This window comes from Homarus americanus, unplaced genomic scaffold (assembly GCF_018991925.1).
Source record: "Homarus americanus isolate GMGI-L3 unplaced genomic scaffold, GMGI_Hamer_2.0 scaffold49708, whole genome shotgun sequence".
Classification (NCBI taxonomy): Eukaryota; Metazoa; Arthropoda; class Malacostraca; order Decapoda; family Nephropidae; genus Homarus; species Homarus americanus.
The window spans coordinates 26,782-35,286 of record NW_024719127.1 but is presented as its reverse complement, the minus strand read 5'-3'; the positions used below and the strand labels follow the sequence as shown (position 1 = coordinate 35,286).

Below are 8,505 nucleotides of genomic sequence, written 5' to 3'. Positions count from 1 at the left end.
AAATAGCATTCAACTCTGAATAGTTTTAAGGCTGAAAACCGTTATATAACCCTGTGTAATTTCGAAGCTAATCTTTTACCTTTACATTAAAGGCGAGATGATGAGTGGGTTAGGGTTAGTGGAGACTCACAAGTGTCACTGGATGACGTAAACTCGTTCCCCGTTGTCCTTTATAAGGTGATGGAAGAGTAGAGGCAGCACAGTGGGTGTAAGCCTTTAGTCACTCCAACCAGTACTTGGGAACCCCAGTAACGTTGTCCATTGTTTCTCACATAAGCCAGGATGCGTACTCAGTACTCGCTTGGGCGGTCTCCATGCTAGTAAGTATAACATGCTGGTAACCCTCACCCTGCAGTATGATCAATAGGAACACTTACTGAGCCTCGGTACTAGTGTTCAGGTCAGTATGTCTTGCTGAGTTTAACGTACACTCATCCTCTCTGGTTACTCTTGATTTAATAGTTCCACCACTTATCACTTTACCAGTCGTTCGGTGGGTGGGTCGTTCTATTCTCTGTTCCTTTGTGAAGACTTTCATCGTAATGCAGTGTAACACGCAATCGAACGCATTTATTTAGCAAATAATAAGTACAGACACAATAGGAAGGTACCGTACAATAACTAACAGAGAGCAGCACTACGAAAATGCTCAACAACTCGTGACTGGATGGTTGTGTCGCTGACAATTACTTATGTATGTACACCCGCCAAAAGAGTCCTGTCAATCCACTCCGTCATTCATGAACCCCGTGAATCATCTTTCTGTGAATCGAAACAACACACACTAGTTCCACTTTGTGTGTTGTTTGGGATCCAGGATGATTCAAGGTATGGATGAGAGAACTGAGAAGGACTTTATTTTGTACAGCGAAGACTTAATGAAACAAAAATGGACCTCAAATAGATATGACAATGTTAATTGTTTACAGGAAGAAATATTACACTGGTTATAAAAAGCTATATTGTGATGTTATACTGTACTGTATTAACATTTTGAGACAGATTAGTATGAAATATATTTAACAAGTTTATCAAGATTTAAATAATAGTAGAGAGAGAGAGAGTCTTATTACTGAAGGCATAAATACGTGTGGTATTGTGGGGCGTCAGAAGCGAGGCTTCAACAGTCACTGTGGCCAAGTAAGTCACTCTGAGTTTATTGTCACTGTGTTAACACCTAGCCGTTCTTCATTTCCCAAAGTGTTAGTTGTTGCTGTGCTGTATGAAATTCTTATTTTTATTTTGCCTAATACTCCCCGTCTGGCAGTCAAGAAAATAAACTTACATTGTATACTATTACAGGAACACTGGTAAAGGTGGTGACGATTGGCAGATTCAACAAGGGCAATGATTGGGAGATTCAACCTAAGGGGCGATGATTGGCAGATTCAACCAAAGCAAGTAAGATATCATGTGGTAAATCTCGTCCATGTCATTGCGACAATTGCTGTTTTAAGGTGTCTTTAACTCAGTGAGACACAGTACATTACATCACTGTTGTTTGGGTTGCAAGTACAGTACTGTATTGTTAGGTAATCAGTGCGATTGTCATGGCCTCTATATGTTTAAAAAATTAACTTTGCGAATTAGATAATTATTGTATAATTAACTCATGAGGTCTGTGTGATAACATCATTACAGGTAGTTTCGTGTCCTGTGGAGAGCACACCCTAGAACCCGGCACTTCGGTAGGGATTCAGTCCAAGAACTTTCCCAACAATACCCCAACCGCCATAATTGTGTGTGGACCTTCAGGTGAGTGTCTGATCTACCTGCGTGAAGAAAGGGGTGATATCGGGATGTCTCTTCTGTTGGTATAACTCTCACTCATCTAGCCTAAAGCAGTGGTTTATTTTTTATATATATATATATATATATATATATATATATATATATATATATATATATATATATATATATATATATATATATATATATATATATATATATTTCATTAGCCAATAAGAACGTGGGATTCTACATATAGTCACCTCACCCCGCCAGGATTCGAACCCATGACCCGACTGTGACTTGGGAAGGCCACCTCTGGACCAACAGGATACTAAAGCAGTCCTAGACTTGTTATATTTCACAAAAGCCTGTTCAACGAGCTCGTTGAACAGGCTTTGATAGTACAGAGCAGGTTCGAATCTCTGGCAGGTGAGGTGATATATATATATATATATATATATATATATATATATATATATATATATATATATATATATATAATATTGTGTGCGTGTATTGTGTTGAAATGCATTTAAGATAACTCTGTACTGCCCATAATTTCAAACTTAACATTATATCATCTTTTCTGAAACATGATACTAAGGCAAGATGTATATCTTTAGGCATCAGCTTCAGACTCCACCATCTCCATCGACTGCGCACATTCAATTTAAAGAATTCCAGGAGGTGCAGGGGTGACGTTCTCCTCCTTGAAGACGGCAATACATTAAACAACAGGTGATATATTTTAAAAGACAATGGCGTCTCTTGTCATTATTCTGTTAAATATTGAGAGCTTTGACGGGGGCACCACACGACTGCCAACAGCTACAGTAAAGTATACAGTAAAGTATACAATACTTTATTTATTTTTATATCCATTAATTAATCTGAACCAACATATAAGATAAAAGTACAATATGATATAATAAACTAATGTATTAATTACTTAATCACTATCACCCGACTTTGTGTTCCCTCAGATTCTGCGGCAACCTTGGAACTCTCAGTGAAGGAGGCGACACTGACCTTTTGAATATTGTTTTCAAGACAAACAGAAGAGGAAAAGCTCAAGGTTTCTCCTGTGTTGTGTCCCCTCTGGTAAGTTCTCGACTGGTAAAGTTCAGTATAAACCTAACCTAACCTAAGTAGATCCCAGTGTTAAGGGTCCCAGTGTTAATGGGTCCCAGTGTTAATGGGTGCCAGTATGGGTCCCAGTTTTAATGGATCCCAGTCTTAATGGATCCCAGTCTTAATGGGTCCCAGTCTTAATGGGTCCCAGTGTTAATGGGTGCCAGTGTTAATGGGTCTCGTGTTATGGGTGCCAGTGTTAATGGGTGCCAGTGTTAATGGGTGCCAGTGTTAATGGATCCCAGTGTTAATGGGTCCCAGTCTTAATGGGTCCCAGTCTTAATGGGTCCCAGTCTTAATGGGTCCCTGTCTTATTGGTTGCCAGTGTTAATGGGTTCCAGTCTTAATGGGTGCCAGTGTTAATGGGTGCCAGTGTTAATGGGTGCCAGTGTTAATGGGTGCCAGTTTTAATGGATCCCAGTCTTAATGGGTCCCAGTCTTAATGGGTCCCAGTCTTAATGGGTCCCAGTCTTAATGGGTCCAAGTCTTAATGGGTCCCAGTCTTCATGGGTCCGTCTTAATGGGTGCCAGTGTTAATGGGTTCCAGTCTTAATGGGTCCCAGTATTTATGTGTCTGAGTGTTAATGGTCCCAGTTTTAGTGGTCCCAGTCTTAATGGGTTCCAGTCTTTATGGGTCCCAGTCTTAATGGGTTCCAGTCTTTATGGGTTCCAGTCTTTATGGGTTCCAGTCTTTATGGGTCCCAGTATTTTGGGTCCCAGTGTGATTGGTCCCAGTCTCAATGGGTCCTAGTCTTTATGGGTTCCAGTCTTAATGGGTCCCAGTCTTAATGGGTCCCAGTTATAATGGGTTCAGTCTTATGAGTTCTCAGTCTTAATGGGTTCCAGTCTTTATGGGTCCCAGTCTTAATGGGTTCAGTCTTTATGGGTTCCAGTCTTTATGGGTCCAGTCTTAATGGGTTCCAGTCTTTATGGGTCCCAGTCTTTTGGGTCCCAGTCTTAATGGGTTCAGTCTTTATGGGTCCCAGTCTTAATGGGTTCCAGTCTTTATGGGTTCCAGTCTTTATGGGTTCCAGTCTTTTTGGGTCCCAGTCTTAATGGGTTGCTTTATAGGTTCCAGTCTTTGATCCCAGTCTTATGGGTTCAGTCTTTATGGGTCCCAGTCTTTATGGGTCCCAGTCTTAATGGTTCAGTCTTTATGGGTCCCAGTCTTTATGGGTTCAGTCTTAATGGGTCCCGTCTTAATGGGTCCCAGTTATAATGGGTTCAGTCTTTATGGGTCAGTCTTAATGGGTCAGTCTTAATGGGTTCAGTCTTTATGGGTCCCAGTCTTAATGGGTTCCATCTTTGGTCCCAGTCTTTATGGGTTCAATCTTTATGGGTCCCAATCTTAATGGGTCGCAGTCTTAATGGGTTCAGTCTTTATGGGTCCCAGTCTTTATGGGTCCCAGTCTTAATGGTCCCAGTCTTAATGGGTCGCAGTCTTAATGGGTTAAAGTCTATATGGGTCCCAGTCTTTATGGGTTCCAGTCTTTATGGGTCCCAGTTTTAATTGGCTTGTTTCATACAGACTTCAGTTTCAACAGGTGCCAACATAGCCTAAGACCAGGCCTCACCTGACATTATTTATTGGTTCAGTCACCTGACATAACACAACAACTTTCTTCATTGGTCATCAGTTCAGCTGTTAACATGAAACAGTCTTTTGAACCAAACATTTTTGTGTTGCTTAACGCCGAGTGAGTGTGAGCATCACCAACCCTCCACCTTGAATACTGTACCACCTTTAGTAACACCTTGACTCAAGCTGTGATAAGTGATTCTTGAACTAGAGCACCGGTAAGTAATTACTGTATAAGATGTGTAACTGGTCGTAAATATGTACGCACATTATATAACCATGTAAGTACAATATTGTGATACACGAGAGACTGATAATACATCTCAGTAATAGTTGCTGTAGAAACAAGACTCACCCTTAGATGTGGCGGTACATTGTCACCATCACTTGGTGGAGTCTCAGCCGGCTGTTTCCTGCCAACAGTATCTCTTATTACTGGATTGTAACATCTAGTCTATCTTTTTTTTTTTCACACCCTCTTCACCACTCATTGGTTAATTAGCTGCTTGGGCGATCGGTCACGTCTCTGTTAACCACTGTTGGCAGATACTAGGCATGCACTGGCTTCTGAATTTCTCTGAACATGTTCTAGTGCTTATCAAATCTGGTCGTGAAGGAGCTCACACCCGGTGCCGTCACAACACTCTCTGGCAGATTGTTGCAAGAGTTCACAACTCTCACTCCAGAAAAGTTGCCCCTCACAGTTTTCTGGGCTTTACTCAACCTTAAGTTGTGACCCCTTGTGGGGCAAGCGGCTCCAGGTAAGGACACTCGACTGAGTGGTGCCCTTTGAGATGTTTCTATACCTCAATTAGGTTACCCCTTGCCCGTCTGTGGAATAAGGTTAGGCAATTTCAGGCGCTCTAATCTCTCAGGGTAGCTGAAGTTCCGAAGTGCAGGCACCAGTCTAGCGACCGTTCTTTGACATTTTTAGTCAACTGACAGTCCCTAGCCATATTTCGGGTTCCAGACGGGGAAGCACCTCAATCTTGAAGATCGTTACGAAGAAAGGCCCGTCTAGATATCTGAACGACCTTCTTCAGAGACCTAATAATTTAGTTGCCTGAATCACCTTATTCTCGCAATGGCCCGATAACTTCAGCTTATTGTCAATATACACTAGTTTCTCTGTCCGTTGGGACTGCCCTCCTTACTGTTGGTACTTAACAGGTGCAGCCTCTTACACTTCGGTACATTGAATATTAACAGCCATTTCTTCGACCATTCTTCAAGCTCACAGAGATCCTTCTGCAGCTCTTGACAGTCTGCTTGGTTCTTAATTTCGAAATAGCTTGGCGTCATCCTCAAACATTTGTATGGAGGAGTGTACAGCGTCAGGCATGTCATTTAAGAAGCAAACAAACAACAGCGGTCACAATACACTACCCTGTGGTACCCAGCTTGTGATGGGTACGCATGATGATTTCGTGTCATTAATCACCACACACTGCTTGCAGTCATGGGGAAAGTCTCAATCTTCGCCAGGACATTTCCTCGAATCCGTACCTTTCAATTTAATTTTCAGCCTTTCATGGGGTACGCTGTCGAAAGCCTTGGCAAAATCTAGGTATATATTGTCGATATTGCCGCCCTGTTCTAGAATTTGGATCAAACGTCCAGTACTTTGAGTAATTGTGTTAAGCAGGCACCTGGCATAAAACCGTGTTGGCAATCCTTTACAAGGTGGTTTCGTAGATGTTCCATCATGGCATCTCTTATAATGCTTTTAAATACTTTATATACTATGCTGGTGAGGCTCACCGGTCCACAGTTATTTGTGGGTGACGATCGCCCTTCTTTAAGATAGGACTCGCATAAGCCATTTTCCAATCACAGGGGACCTTTTGCTCATCCTGGCATTTGCAGAACAGGATCTTCAGGGGCTCAGGAAGCTTGTTGCACAACTCTCTTAGCGCTCTGGGATGCACCATGTCAGGGCCGGGACTCTTATGAACCTTTAGCTTTGACAGTTTATTTCTTATAACCTCTTTTGTGAAGGCAGTGTGGGTCACTGCTGTGTCGAACTGTCTTCAATATAGACAAAGTATGTCTATTATGAATGATTATTGTAATTATAAAGTTGTTAGATACTATGATAATTGTTGATAATATGTGATGAATGTTAATCTTTGTTTACGTCTCCAGGCAAGGTTCAGACCATCACCCAAGTCACTACTGACGTCACTGACATCTCCGTCGACAACGGTCAATGCTGTACGTTTTTAACTGAAACGAGTTGATTATATTTGTGTAAGACTAACGATGAAGAAAATGTACTGATTTGATATAGTAATATGTCATAGGCACAAATTTCAGATGGAAAACCATGAAAACTTTTCTACGCAAATATCAAGTTTCATAGACAAGGTAATACAGATGTAACATTTTATTTATCAGCCAAGTGTGGCACAGTGAACCGCGTCACCCGCATTGTGGGAGGAGTGGCGACGGAGGTGAATGAGTACCCCTGGCAAGCGGCACTCGTTGTAAAGGGAACCAACCAGGTTTTCTGTGGTGCTTCTCTCTATAATGATGGTTACGTTGTTACGGCTGCTCATTGTGGAAGCGTAAGTTATCGAGTTATTTGTTATTTTTCGAAAATCTGGATATAATATTTTTTCTTTTAACACTGTATTTTGTGGTTGTAATGCTTTATGTGTTTTTCATTAGAATAACTGATTATGGGATAGATGTGGAGGTTCTCCTAGGGGCACATGAACTGACCAGCTCCACCAGTGCCCAGCAGCGTATTTCTGTAGAAAGGATCATTAACCATGAAAGCTATGACAGCAGTACACAAGATAACGACATCGCTGTACTAAAGCTTGCCACAAAAGCTTCTTTGAATGAAAATGTTAAACCCGCTTGTCTTCCCAGCGTCAGTGAAGATTATACCGGCTTCACCGCCACTGTTTCTGGATGGGGAACGTTGAGTTCAGGTACTGTACTTTATAGCGTTACTTTAACATGGATGTACTTCATATACAGACTCAAGTAGTGCAGAGTAAATATGAAGCCTATGACTTTTGATCAAAGCGTCGCCAATATTTACCTGCAGGCGGTAGTCAACCCGATGTCTTACAAGAGGTTCAGGTTCCAGTGGTCAGTAACAGCGAGTGCCAGCAGTCGTATGGTAACAGCATCAGTGACATGCTTTGTGCTGGTTACGATGCTGGTGGGAAGGACTCTTGTCAGGTCAGTGTTCACGTACTCTGGAACAAATACAAGGAATCTCTGTATGAAATAAATGTATTTTTTTTCAGGACGATACATAAATCATATTAAAATGTTGGCAGGGTGATTCTGGAGGTTTGGCTGTAAGGAGAATGGCAAGTGGGTGTTGGCAGGTGTGGTGTCATGGGGCTATGGGTGTGCTATGCCCAACTACCCAGGAGTCTACGTTCGGGTCACTAGTAAGTTAAATCTCAATACTTATGTCATATAACGTCGAAGTCTTCTTGGAAACCGTTAATAGTATGTGCTCAAGACTGTTATAAATATTTGACTTGATATAAGAGCCAATTTTGCAGAGTATTTGGACTGGCTGAAGGCTAAGACGAGTGAAGGAAGCAACGACTTGTGTTTTTCTGGTCAAGGGTCAGGCTCAACCACTAAGACTCCAGCAGCAACTACCGTCCCTTCAGCTACAAGCTGCAGTATGTATAACGTAATCTGTTGTTGTCTCTTTGTGAATCGGGACAAACCGGTCTGCTGTGTCTGTACATCAAAACATAAACATCAATATATATATATATATATATATATATTATATATATATATATATATATAATAATAATATATATATATATATATATATATATATATATATATATATATATATTAGAATGTCAATTTGTGAATCTAGCAACTATTTAATCAAATCATCTAGTTCCTGAAAATCTTTTGTCTGTATTATAACGGTAATATTTGTAGTAGTAGGTAGCTACTAAACAGGGAGGTACTACCGCCTGGGAAGATATTGGAAGCATAATGTATTGTCTAATGGTAGACCCTGCTGCCATATGGCATCACGAAAATTGTGACCAAGTCCCAGGTTGCTGACC

The 8,505-nt window shown here is 41.2% G+C and overlaps 1 long non-coding RNA gene across 1 annotated transcript; it reads left to right on the top strand.

The window, feature by feature from the left end:
- Positions 1-2,384: 2,384 nt before the first annotated feature.
- LOC121859948 lies at positions 2,385-8,132 on the top strand. The gene is made up of 7 exons (XR_006087788.1): positions 2,385-2,469; positions 2,715-2,832; positions 6,587-6,655; positions 6,839-7,008; positions 7,112-7,380; positions 7,500-7,854; positions 7,972-8,132. It is a non-coding gene; the product is annotated as an uncharacterized LOC121859948 (long non-coding RNA).
- The last annotated feature ends 373 nt before the right edge of the window (positions 8,133-8,505 follow it).